General features: G+C 42.5%; 1 pseudogene; it reads right to left on the minus strand.

The window, feature by feature from the left end:
- Positions 1–4,962: 4,962 nt before the first annotated feature.
- LOC149444907 (U2 spliceosomal RNA) lies at positions 4,963–5,080 on the minus strand (annotated as a pseudogene).
- Between the last annotated feature and the right edge of the window lie 8,993 nt (positions 5,081–14,073).

The following is a 14,073-nucleotide window of genomic DNA, read 5'->3' on the forward strand; positions in this document are numbered from 1 at the left end:
TGCCATCTGCTGGCCAGAATTTGCATGCTGCATGCCTCTGTTATAGCTAGTAAGTTTTTTCTCTGCTGGGCGTGGTTTTAGGCAAGCCTTGGTTCTGGTCACTTCCTGCAGCCATTTTTATGTGCTTTATAGCTGTGTGACAGGACATTCAATACCCTGGGCTTGTGAAGGCATCAGTTTTTGAGCAGCAGTTAGCCTCAGGAAAGATATCACAGGACAGCATCAATACCTCTACTACCTTACAGTATTGTATCACTGTTTGTCGCTGTATTTTGGACCAAATAAACCCACGCTGATTTCATTCCCGTGTATACGTTTGGATCCATCTAACCTGAACATCTGCCGATCCGGTCTGCTCCACTGCTTGGATACGAAGGTAGGAAGTTACACAGCCATTATCAGTTATACCTTCATTCGCCTTCATGTGGGGACAGAACAAGCGCAAAAAGTAAAGCGCCCAGTGGCGATTAAATACCACCAAAAGAAAGCTCTATTTGTGAGAAAAAAAGGATCAAAATCTCATATGGGTACAATGTTGCATGACCGCGCAATTGTCAATCAAAGTGCGGCAGCGCTGAAAGCTGAAAATTGGCCTGGTAAATAAGGGGGTATAAGTGCCTGGTAGGCAAGGGGTTAATCTGAGATCTAAGGTCCTGATGAAGCAGGACTTCCTGCGAAACACGTTGACCTGCACTAGTGATCTCTGAGGACTCTAGAGTCTAAATTCTCCTGCTACTTTTACTATGCAACTGGTAGCTTTGGAGTCTGATTGTGTATATCAATTGCTTTTATATTGTTATATTTTGTAGTGCAAAAATAAAGATGTAAAAAAATATTTTTTTAATCACATAATATTGTCTGTATGTGCAGCCATTGGAGGTATATTTAAAGTCCCATTACCTGGATGGTTTTCTATAGTTTTACCCTCCAACAGTATTATTTATTTATAACACAGCTTCCTCACTCCCTTCGATGGCTTTTATGATGTGTTGGTGAGAAAATCTTGAAGCTGAAGAGGTATTAGGGTTTGATAAATATTCAAAAAGAAAACATGAAACAAAAACAATCTAAATCTCTATGTGCCTGTGTCTACGTTATGGGGTTTGAGAAATGTTAAAAGGATAAGAAGTCAACAAAGGCTGCATGAGAAATATTATTTAAACAAACTCATCTGATCCATGGGCAAGGGCAACGCACTGCACTATGGGTTAAAAGAAAAGTATGGGTTTAAAAAAATATATACTCACCAGGGGCGGACTGACCATTTGGAAACTCGGGCACTGCCCGAGGGCCAGGGGTCAATAGGGGGCCCCATGAGATGCCCCTGGTACCTTTTTCATAGGCTTTTTTGAGTTTGGGCAAGGACACAGGGGCCCCATGATCCCCTATTGCCCGGGGGCCCCATGTGTTGTCAGTCCACCCCTGATACTCACCTAGGTGGATGCAGCATCGATCCAATGCTGTATCTGCCCCCCCCCAACTGTCTCTAAGAACGAGAACTGAGGGATTAAACACTGCTGATTGCTCAGTTCTCAGTCTTCAGTCAGCAGAGAGCTGGTGACGGTCAGTCACCGGCTCTTTGCTCTACCCCGCCAGCACTCACTGGAGGAGTGAACAGGTGTGGGTGGCTCAGGCTCTCAGTGGCCCATTGAGTGGTTGAGCCAGCTGCCGGTCTAGGCATCTGGGTGGATCCCAACTAATACGTTCAGGATCTTTGAACTAACTGCACTCCTGTGATCCATAGGAGAAATAGGGCCAAAAAAGCTTTGGACTGAAGTTTTTTGGTCATAAATTCTGAATTTGGCTGAACTATGAAACAAGGAGAGCCACACTAAATACAAGCTGGTGGCAAATCCAAACCTTACCCCTAACCCTCACTGACTTTAATTAAAAATCTTGATCTGGATCATACAGAGCCTATTTGCACACATATGCTGGTCTTGCCCATGACAATTGCTTGTTATACAAATTTATTTTAATGGATATATTGTCGCTTTCAGATAATCGCTTGCAAGAAATGTATGGTCCAGTCATTGAAAAGGAATAATGGGTCTGGGTAGAAAAATAGTTTTCAAGCGAAACGATAGAATCTAAGATCCTTCAAATGTTCATCTTTGTGCTCTGCTCTTGTACTGTATACATGCCAGGGACTGAAATAAAGAAAGATGTAATGTTTCTCAACAGAAATTTTTTTTTTGGTAAAAACATTCAGATCAGAACCTGTGTGCGACCAAGTGAAATAAACGTTTCTATACATACTGTACTTCTCAGTGATCATTGTGGTCAACTCTAGACATCTTGTCGGAATTTACGAATAAGTAGGTCAATTTGTAAAGGTCTAACCGTAAAAAAACAGATGCAACACGAGACCTACCTACAATTTTTAGAGTTTGTGGGTTTACAATAATACTTCGTATACCTAGAAATAAAAAATTATTTTCAGACCTTGGGAAAATCTTTACAATGTTATGATTATTATGAAAATGTAAATGATTTACAATGGGATAACTCCTGTGGTCTATTATATACTGATAAGAACCACCACTATGCTGATGCAGCCACTGCTGGGGGCTGGGTTCTGCAGAGGCTGTACAATTCTTTGAACAATATAGAGGGAATTTTTTTTTTTATGTTTTTGACTTTGGGTGTCATCCATTCCAAGCATGCCACCCCATTTCACACCTCTCTGCACACCAGGACTTTGATGTTCCAGGTTACATTTATTAAAAATGTACTCCTGTAGTATTTTACATACTAGAACAGGGGTGGGCAATCTTTTTGACTTGAGGGCCGCAATGGGTTCATATATTGGACCCGGGGGCCGGACCAAGAGTAGATGAATGATGTGTATGTGTCATCCATAGTAAGTATAGTAATATTCCCCCATAGTAAGCATAGTAATAATCCCCCATATAGTAATTCATCCCCCATATAGTAATTCATCCCCCATAGTAATTCATCCCCCATAGTAATTCATCCCCCATAGTAATTCATCCCTCATATAGTAATTCATCCCCCATAGTAATTAATCCCCCATAGTAATTAATCCCCCATATAGTAATTCATCCCCCATAGTAATTCATCCCCCATAGTAATTCATCCCCCATAGTAATTAATCCCCCATAGTAATTCATCCCCCATATAGTAATTCATCCCCCATATAGTAATTCATCCCCCATAGTAATTCATCCCCCATAGTAATTCATCCCTCATATAGTAATACATCCCCCCTATAGTAATTCATCCCCCCTATAGTAATTCATTCCCCATATTAATTCATCCCCCATATTAATTCATCCCTCATATAGTATTTCATCCCCCATAGTACTATTCCCCCCCAAGTAGTAAGCCAAGTCCCCCCTGTGTCAATTCACTTACCTTTGCTCCGCGCGTTCCTCTCGCCGTGTTCCCGCACCGTTCCGGTCTTCAGGGCGGACTGTGAGAGGAGCCTAGCTCCCCTCACGTTCGTCACGCTGCCCCGCCTACACACATCCTGACAGCCATCCTGACAGTATCACGCTCCGCGGGCCAGATTAAAAGGTCCGCCGGGCCGTAGTTTGCCCATTGCTGTACTAGAACCACCACCATGCTGATACAGCAAATATTGTCCACTGGTGGTGTCTGGGTTCTGAGGAGGCTGTACAATGCTTTGAACTTCCATTGGGTGGAGGATTTACTCAAAGGCTTGTTTGCAAAATGGCATTTACCCAGAAGTCCTTTCTTCTTTTGGAGAAGGCCATTTGCAATCTGGCACCTGCCAAGTCTTGCAATACTTCGTATACCTAAAAAAAGGAATTATTTTCACCACACCTCGGGCAAATCTTTACAATGTTATGCTTATTATGAAAATATAAATGATTTACAATGGGATGACTGCTGTGGTCTATTATATACTGATAAGAACCACCACCATGCTTCTGCAGCCACTACTGTCCACTGCTAGGGGCTGGGTTCTGCAGAGGCTGTACAATTCTTTGAACGCCCACTGGGTGGGGACTTCACTCAAAGGATTGTCATTCAAAATTTTGATTACCCAGAAGCCCTTGCATCTTTTGGAGAGTTCATTTACATTCTGGCACCAATTCTTGTGTATTGGAGATCATACAACAAAAATCTTTTTGATGTTTCTGAAGACCTGATCAGAACCAAAGCTATTTTCTAACCGTAAGTGTTCACAAAAAAAAGTGCAAGTGCAAAACACCACACAAAAAAGTGCACTTAGGGGTGTGCTTTGTCCTTCCCCCAAAGGGGATGGACCACTACCCTGATCCCCCGGGGCACGAAGCTCCTGACAGGGACAAGGTTTCCATTTAGTCCTCCTGGCCAAAAGGCCTGGTGGACCACCGTTCCTTGTGGCCAGCCGAAGCCAGCCACCCAGTACTTGGTCAGGGGGCTCTCCCGAAGAGAAAACCCCCCAGGGACAGGGGAGGAAGGAACCAAAAGGCCACACATCCTCTCCCTAGAATTCAGGGCAGGCCCGAGGACCCACACCCTCCATCCTGTGAGAAAAACACACACATAAGAAAGAAAAAGTGACAAAACATGGGAAGTGAAATAAATTAAATAAATAGAAAATAAAAAAGTGGTCGTGCCATATAGTGCACAGACCAGGCCCTGAGGCCTGTAGCAAAAATTGCCCTGGTCCTAGCCAAAAGGCCTGGTCCTAAGGGCGCTGTGCAGGAAAAGTGGTAAACACAGTGGACATGTGCCATTTTCACACTGTGGGGTCCCACACCCAGGTGTTACTAAGGGCACCCCTGAGAGCGTCTACTCAGGAGGCACTGGTTTGCGGACTTTCTGCATTCCCGACCCCTGGCCAGACAAGGTAGATCCGATTGAATCAGGAGGAACTGGGTCCTTCCGGTCTCCTCGGGAGAATTACTCACGGGCCCCAGCTACTACTCGTGGGCACCAGGCTTTCTGTTCCCCCGGTGCTAGCCGTCCAGACCCCCATCATTCCAGCAGGGATACTATACAACCAACCATCCCCGCAAAGCTAGAATGGCTGTGGAGCACCCCCACTGGACACTGATAAGAACAGATACTACACTTGATCTTAGCCAAAAGGCCGAGAAGCAGTTTAGTGTTTTAAGTACTGTTGTAGTTGACTGTAGACATCTTGTCTGAATTAAGGCTAAATAGGTCAGTTTTGTATACGTATGTACAGGGGCGGAACAACAACTCATGGGGCCCCCGGGCAATAGGGGATCATGGGGCCCCTGTGTCCTTGCCCAAACTCAAAAAAAACCTATGAAAAACGTACCAGGGGCATCTCATGGGGCCCCCTACTGACCCCGGGCCCTCGGCAGTGCCCGAGTTTCCAAATGGTCAGTCTTCCACTGCATACATATAACCGTAAGAGAGGAAGGTCACCATAGTGCCAAAGGACACCTACCTACAATACATATAGAAGGTTTGTATACAAAGTTGACATATATATATATATAGCTGCAGACCCTGTTTGCCACTCAGTGACAGATTGGCACTTCTGTTCTCTAAATTTCCTACTCTAGGTCAGCTTTGAATCCCAATAAAAACTATCTATCATTATACAGAATTCCTCTGGAGGGATGTCCTCTGTGTGTCTGGACAGAACATGGAAGGAGGACTTAGGAACCATTAGGCCTTTTTCACCTCAGATGATGTTTCTATTACTAGGGTACTGCACAGCCATAATTCCATCAGGTATAGAATGGGAAACTCCTGATTAAACGTACTCCTTCTTGGTATATCTCTGCAACACAGCAACACTAGACAAGACATATAACTTGCTCTCTAAGGTCAGGTTGGATCAAGAAATCTATGTTAGGAGGAGATAAAGGGAGAGAAATGAGGGGGTGGGTTCCTTGGGGATCCTATGTGTTCTGGTTCATCTGATCCCCTGCAGTCCCATGGGGACCTGGTTATGCCCATAATGGGTTGCCATGATATGAATATACCCAGTTCTGTGTGAAGAAGCAGAGGTCATCTGTGAAACACGTATATCCCAGAATAGTAGTTATCAATAGCTGGATGGTAGATGGCATGTATAGGAGGCTATTCTCCTGGATTGTTACTTTTGATTAAAATATTTAGTTTTCTTAAATACTTTTTTTATGCAGGAAAATTTATATGAATCCAATAAATAAAAGATATATGATTTTGGATAAAATGACGGTGATTGCAATACATTTGACATACTGACACCTCAAATATCCCCCATTTGGCATTTAAATGTTTACTGTCCAACTGTTGGGATGTGGTGTCTTAGTAGAACCTGTTAGAGGGATCCAATTACATTCTATTATATGGATAGACCAGTAACCTTTTACCTCCACTTTCCTGACATCAAAGAGGAACAAAACTCTGAAAGCTGTGCCCCAAAAAGTAGGCAGATGGTCACTAGTATTGCCCATGGTCTCCTTGTAGTTGACCCTTCCCTATTACTGACTTACCATGCTTTGTTCTATAATGTGATTCTGTGTGTGGGAGACTATCTTGGTAGGGGCAGGGCTTGTTTAACCATTTCAATACCGGGCAATTTTACACCTTCCTGCCCAGGCCAGTTTTCAGGTTTCAGCGCTCTCATAATTTGAATGACAATTGCGCGGTCATACAACATTGTACCCAAACTAAAATTTTATCATTTTCTTCACACAACTAGAGCTTTCTTTTGGTGGTATTTAATCATCGCTGGGGTTTTTATTTTTTGCTAAATTTAAAAAAAAAAAAAAAAAAAATTTTAAAAAAAAGCACGTTTTTCTTTGTTTCTGTTATAAAAGTTTACAAATAAATAATTGTTCTTCATAAATTTAGGCCGAGATGTTTTCTGCTACATGTCTTTGGTGAAAATAACCCAAATTAGGATGTATTATTTAGTTTGTAGGAAAGTTATAGAGTTCACAAACTATGGGATAGATCTGAATATTGATCAGTCCTGAAGTACTGACAGCCAATCTAATTTCCTGAGGTCCAAGAATGTCAGAACAGTACAGATATCCCCCAAATGTCAGGACAGTACAGATATCCCCCAAATGTCAGGACAGTACAGATATCCCCCAAATGTCAGAACAGTACAGATATCCCCCAAATGTCAGGACAGTACAGATATCCCCCAAATGTCAGAACAGTACAGATATCCCCCAAATGTCAGGACAGTACAGATATTCCTCAAATGTCAGGACAGTACAGATATCCTCCAAATGTCAGAACAGTACAGATATCCCCCAAATGTCAGAACAGTACAGATATCCCCCAAATGTCAGGACAGTACAGATATCCCCCAAATGTCAGGACAGTACAGATATCCTCCAAATGTCAGAACAGTACAGATATCCCCCAAATGTCAGAACAGTACAGATATCCCCCAAATGTCAGGACAGTACAGATATCCCCCAAATGTCAGGACAGTACAGATATCCCCCAAATGTCAGAACAGTACAGATATCCCCCAAATGTCAGAACAGTACAGATATCCCCCAAATGTCAGGACAGTACAGATATCCCCCAAATGTCAGGACAGTACAGATATCCTCCAAATGTCAGGACAGTACAGATATCACCCAAATGTCAGAACAGTACAGATATCCCCCAAATGTCAGGACAGTACAGATATCCCCCAAATGACCCCTTTTTGCAGAGTAGACAGTCGGACGTACTTCATGAGAGGCATGGCAAGTTTTTTGAAGTTGTATTTTTTTTGTCATAATTTTTCGGAAAATGAAAAAATTAAAAACATTATTTTCACTATTTTTTTTTTTACATACTGTCACCAGTGCAGTACAGTGTCATCATATAACTGGCATGGCGGTGAACAGGGACACTGACTGGTGACAGTATGGCAAAAAATATATATATTTTTTTTTTTATTACATTTTTTTTATTTTTTTTAAGATTTTTTTTTCATATTTTACTATGACCAAAGTAGTACAATGTTACCATAGTAACATTGTACTACTTTGGGGAAGTGATCAGTATTTTTTTTTTTTACACAATTTGCTTATAGCAAAGAATTACTTTGCTATAAACAAGCATTTACCTGAATGAAATCGATTCATTCAGGTTTTTTTTTTTTTGTGCTTAGCTGTGATTTGGCCACAGCTAATCACATGACATGTGCATGTGACCTGCTGTGACCATTCACAGCTAGACACTAGTATACAATGGATGGCATGAATAAAGCCATCCATTGTATACAACTGTCATGTGACCTGCTGTGATTGGTCACAGCAGGTCACATGGCACCGGCAACAGGGCCGGTACTCAGATCTGTCATCGGCCATGTCCAAGGTATACGGCCGGTGACAGCTCTGCAACCGCGCGAACTGTGCATGTGCGGAAGGACGCCAAATGGCGTACACCCCGGAAAGGTAATGCATTTTTGCGGCCGCCAAACGGCTATAGGCCGGGCGGCAAATGGTTAAAGTGTGATATTGAAAAAAAACATGTGACTCCTGATTGCTCAGTTCTCAGATCAGTTCTAAGAATAGTGATGACTTTCAGTCACTGGCTCTCTGCTCTGCCCCTCCAGCACTCACTGGAGTGCTAGGCTGTCAAGCCGTCAGGGCAACTGGGTCAGACTCTCAGTGGCGCTCTGAGAGGCTGAGCCAGCTGCTAGTCAGGAAACTGGGTGGACTCCAACATTTTTGTTGGGATCCTCTCAGAGACTGGAGCGGGTCTGCGACATCAAGCAACAGCAGACTTTAGCCCGCTGTTGGCTGACTTTAGGTCACAGGAGTGCAAAAGTAAGTGACCTACATGAGAAGTATGGCCAAACCAGCTTTGGCCATACTTCTCTTTTAGTCAAAGCCTCCAACAAGGAGAACAGTGAGCAGCACCAAATCTTACGCCAAACCCCTTGAGACTAGCAGTCAAGGGCAGCAGTGCCTTAGATCTCACACTGCAGATGTACAGCTATGAGGTTGTAGGTACAGAAGTGCCTAGGCACCCTCACATACCAGGAAGTGCACTGCTATTGTTTAGGAGGTGTTCAAGACAAAAGATACAGTGGGGATCGAAGGTTTGGGCACCCCAGCTAAAAATTTGTATTATTGTGCATAAAGAAGCCAAGGAAAGATGGAAAAAACTCCAAAAGGCATCAAATTACAGATTAGACATTCTTATAATATGTCAACAAAAGTTAGATTTTATTTCCATCATTTACACTTTCAAAATAACAGAAACCAAAAAAATGGCGTCTGCAAAAGTTTGGGCACCCTGCAGAGTTAATATCTTGTACTGCCCCCTTTGGCAAGTATCACAGCTTGTAAACGCTTTTTGTAGCCAGCCAAGAATCTTTCAATTCTTGTTTGAGGTATCTTTGCCCATTCTTCCTTACAAAAGTCTTCCAGTTCTTTGAGATTTCTGGGCTGTCTGTCACACACTGCTCTTTCAAGGTCTATCCATAGATTTTCAATTATGTTGAGGTCAGGAGATTGTGAAGGCCATGGCAAAAACTTCAGTTTACGCCTCTTGATGTAATCCCCCGTGGATTTCGAGGTGTGTTTAGGATCATTATCCATTTGTAGAAGCCATCCTCTCTTTAACTTCAGCTTTTTCACAGATGGCATCAAGTTACCATCCAAAATTTGCTGAAATTTTATTGAATCCATTTTTCCTTCTACTCGTGAGATGTTCCCTGTGCCACTGGCTGCAACACAACCCCAAAGCATGATTGATCCAACCCCATGCTTAACAGTTGGACAGAGGTTCTTTTCATTAAATTCTGTACCCCTTCTTCTCCAAACGTACCTTTGCTCATTCCGGCCAAAAAGTTCAATTTTAACCTCATCGGTCCACAGAACTTGTTTCCAAAATGCATCAGGCTTGTCTATATGTTCAATATATCATAAAAATGCAGCGCTATGAGTAAATGAGGAACTGATACATATATCAATACAATAAGTAAAGGAATTAGTCCATGCAGCAGTTTATAATATAAAGTGACTTCAAGTGCTCTCCTTTAATTCGTATTTTCCTGATATTCAGGCGTTGTGCGAAATGGTGCAGAAGAAATGCACACTCACCAGAACGTACAGATAAATGAGCGTTTGTTAAACATATATTCCCCTCTGGATCGTTAGGAAAAGGTCTGTGATGCGATAACCTCCCTCCAGGGCTCCTGGGTGCTCCTGTCTGTTCCCTCAATAGGTGGCTTGCGGACTTCTCCTTACAGCATGCTCCTTGCCCAGTAAATGGATGAGTGGCTGAAAATTGATGCTCCCCAGGGGAGTCAAGACAAGGACATACCCATAGTGTAGTAGGTGATAGAAAAATTTATTGGCATATCAAGCTACTCGATGGTGTACAGCAGTGTGTATAAATGAATTGTGGACTAACCGTCCAGATTAAAAGATGGCCGCCGGAGCTCCACGATGCTCCGACGGCGTGACGTCACGGCGTTCTTGGCTCCTCCTACGCGTTTCGTGCACACGCACGTCGTCTGGGGGGAATTGGCAATTCCCCCCAGACGACGTGCGTGTGCACGAAACGCGTAGGAGGAGCCAAGAACGCCGTGACGTCACGCCGTCGGAGCATCGTGGAGCTCCGGCGGCCATCTTTTAATCTGGACGGTTAGTCCACAATTCATTTATACACACTGCTGTACACCATCGAGTAGCTTGATATGCCAATAAATTTTTCTATCACCTACTACACTATGGGTATGTCCTTGTCTTGACTCCCCTGGGGAGCATCAATTTTCAGCCACTCATCCATTTACTGGGCAAGGAGTGTGCTGTAAGGAGAAGTCCGCAAGCCACCTATTGAGGGAACAGACAGGAGCACCCAGGAGCCCTGGAGGGAGGTTATCGCATCACAGACCTTTTCCTAACGATCCAGAGGGGAATATATGTTTAACAAACGCTCATTTATCTGTACGTTCTGGTGAGTGTGCATTTCTTCTGCACCATTTCGCACAACGCCTGAATATCAGGAAAATACGAATTAAAGGAGAGCACTTGAAGTCACTTTATATTATAAACTGCTGCATGGACTAATTCCTTTACTTATTGTATTGATATATGTATCAGTTCCTCATTTACTCATAGCGCTGCATTTTTATGATATATTGGTCCTTTAGGGTGTTTGGTTACCTTATGTTCAGCTGCTATTTACTCCTTATAGGTGCGCTCGTTTATATCTCTTTTACTTGTCTATATGTTCATTTGCAAAGTTCAAACAATGATTTTTGTGGTGAGGACGTAGAAGAGGTTTTCTTCTGATGACTCTTCCATGAAGACCATATTTGTACAAGTATCTCTTTATAGTGGAATAGTGTACCACAACTCCAGTGTCTGCCAGATCTTTCTGGAGGGATCGTGCAGTCAAACGTGGGTTTTGAATTGTTTTTCTCACAATCCTGCGAGCTGTTCTGTCTGATATTTTTCTTGGTCTTCCAGATCTTGCTTTAACTTCCACTGTTCCTGATGACTGCCATTTCTTAATTACATTCCGAACAGAGGATATTGACATCTGAAAACGCTTTGCTATCTTCTTATAGCCTTCTCCAGCTTTGTGAGCGTCAACTATTTTCAGTTTCAGTTTTCTAGACAACTGCTTAGAAGAACCCATGGTGCTGATTGTTGGGGCAAGGTCAGATGAGTCTGGGCATTTAAAACCTTTGAGCTTGACATCACCTGGTCTTCCCAGACGATGATTGAGAACAATCCATGACACTGGCAGGTCTCAGCTTTGCAAAGGGGGCAGTGCATGCTATAAATTCTGCAGGGTGCCCAAACTTTTGCAGACGCCATTTTTTTGTTTTCTGTTATTTTGAAAGTGTAAATGATGGAAATAAAATCTAACTTTTGTTGACATATTATAAGAATGTCTAATCTGTAATTTGATGCCTTTTGGAGATTTTTCCATCTTTCCTTGGCTTCTTTATGCACATTAATACAAATTTTTAGCTGGGGTGCCCAAACTTTCAATCCCCACTGTACATCTTTCATAGTACTGCTTAGGCACAATCAACATTTCTAAATGTTCCCCAAAACACTGAAAATCTTTACTTTTTTATTTTAGTTCCACTTTCACCTTGAGAGAATACCAAGTCTCTTGTGCGAAAGCATTGCCTGTAAGATATAGAGGTTGATTGCTGTTCCTATTTTTCCACACCTCTTAAAGTATCTGTATAGTTCAAACTTTTATTTTGGTTTTTCATAGAGTAGGGAAAGGGCTAAAACCCCTTTCAGTGTATTTTTTGCTCTCTGTGTCCCACTGGGGAGATTTCACTTCCTGTTCTGGAGATACAACAGGACATTTCCTGAAGTCATAGGAACATACACTCACCGGCCACTTTATAAGGTACACCTGTTCAATTGCTTGGTAACACAAATTGCTAATCAGCCAATCACATGGCAGCAACTCAATGCATTTAGACATCTAGATCTGGTGAAGATGACTTGCTGAAGTTCAAATCAAGCATCAGAATGGGGTAGAAAGTGGATTTAAGTAACTTTGAACATGGCATGGTTGTTGTTGCCAGATGGGCTGGTCTGAGTATTTCAAAAACTGCTGATCTACTGGGATATTTACGCACAACCATCTCTAGGGTTTACAGAGAATGGTCCCAAAAAGAGAAAATATCCAGTGAGCGGCAGTTGTGTGGACAAAAATGCCTTGTTGATGTCAGAGGGCAGAGGACAATGGGCAGACCGGTTGCTGCAACATTCAGATGGTAGGGTCAGAATTTGGCGTAAACAACATGAAAGCATGGATTCATCCTGCTTTGTATCTATGGTTCAGACTGGTGGTGGTGGTGTCATGGTGTGGTGGATCCATCCTGCCTTGTATCAATGGTTCATGCTGGCGGTTGTGGTGTAATGGTGTGGTGGATCCATCCTGCCTTGTATCAACCATTCAGGCTGGTGGTGGTGTTGGTGTAATGGTGTGGGGGAGATATTCTTGGCACTAGCAAGGTGTACCTAATAAAGTGGCCAGTGAGTGTATCTCTCCAAGGGAACAATTTCTCTCCCACTCCTTTTGGTGGCAAAAAAATATTGACTTTTCCCTCACTCTCTCATTTGCTAACAGTGCTCATACAAATTATAAATATGGAAATGGTTCTCCTCATCTCCTTGTCAGGCATGCACATGGCAATAATACTCTGCAGAAGGTCTAAGCCTTCCAATTCCATCCTAAACTAAAAATAATTGCTGTTAGATACCCATAAAACCATTTTTTAGAATTCATACGACACTACCAACTACTACTACTAGTGATAACCTTCAAAATAATAACATTTTTACAATATAATATTCTCCTGTTATTACATTTTCTAGATATCCGTTGCTCAATATGTTCTGTGAAATAGTCAAAAATAGTAATTTTTATTAAAGTATAACTATTGTCAAAAGAAAAAATGACATATGCAACCTGACGATATCTGTTACTAGCATTAACCCCCCTGGCGGCATTCCCGAGTGTAGCTCGGGGTTAACTTTCAGTACCAGAAGCGGTAACCCCCCCGAGCTACACTCAGGATTACCCTGCACCATTGATCAGGGATTCCCTCGATCACTTACCTTGTCCTGCGCTCCCGCGATGTCCATCCTGCAGTGTCCCCGGCCATCTCCTCCAGCTGATGCCGTCATCCGTCTTCCGTCATCCGAGTGATAATGATTCGTGGGGGAAATTCATCATCAGACACTGAAAACGATTCTGCGACTCTGCTCAGCGATGTGCCAACTTGGCGCTCTATTTCACATTTCAGTGTTTTTGGTTTGATTACGTTATTGAATTAAATTTATTATTTTATTATTATTATTTTTTATGATTATTTATTATATTATAATTTATGATTTCGTGTTTCAACTTTTATCATACCCGGGATGTTTACTAGAATCTTGTTCGGACAGATTTTAGTGAGGTATTCCTAAAAATTACAGCCTACAATAAAAAAACGACATATTTCCATTGAAAATGATGTACCGCTTTGAGCACAGAAATACTGACATAATCAGACCGCTAGGGAGGGTAGACCCCCTGGCGGTATTCCCGAGTGTAGCTCGGGGTAAAGTTTCAGTACCAGAAGCGGTGACCCCGAGCTACACTTACCATGCGGCGCTGCTCCACGATCCATCAATCACTTAC

This window comes from Staurois parvus, unplaced genomic scaffold, assembly GCF_062004578.1.
Source record: "Staurois parvus isolate SC_StPar_1 unplaced genomic scaffold, SC_StPar_1.0 ptg000764l, whole genome shotgun sequence".
Classification (NCBI taxonomy): Eukaryota; Metazoa; Chordata; class Amphibia; order Anura; family Ranidae; genus Staurois; species Staurois parvus.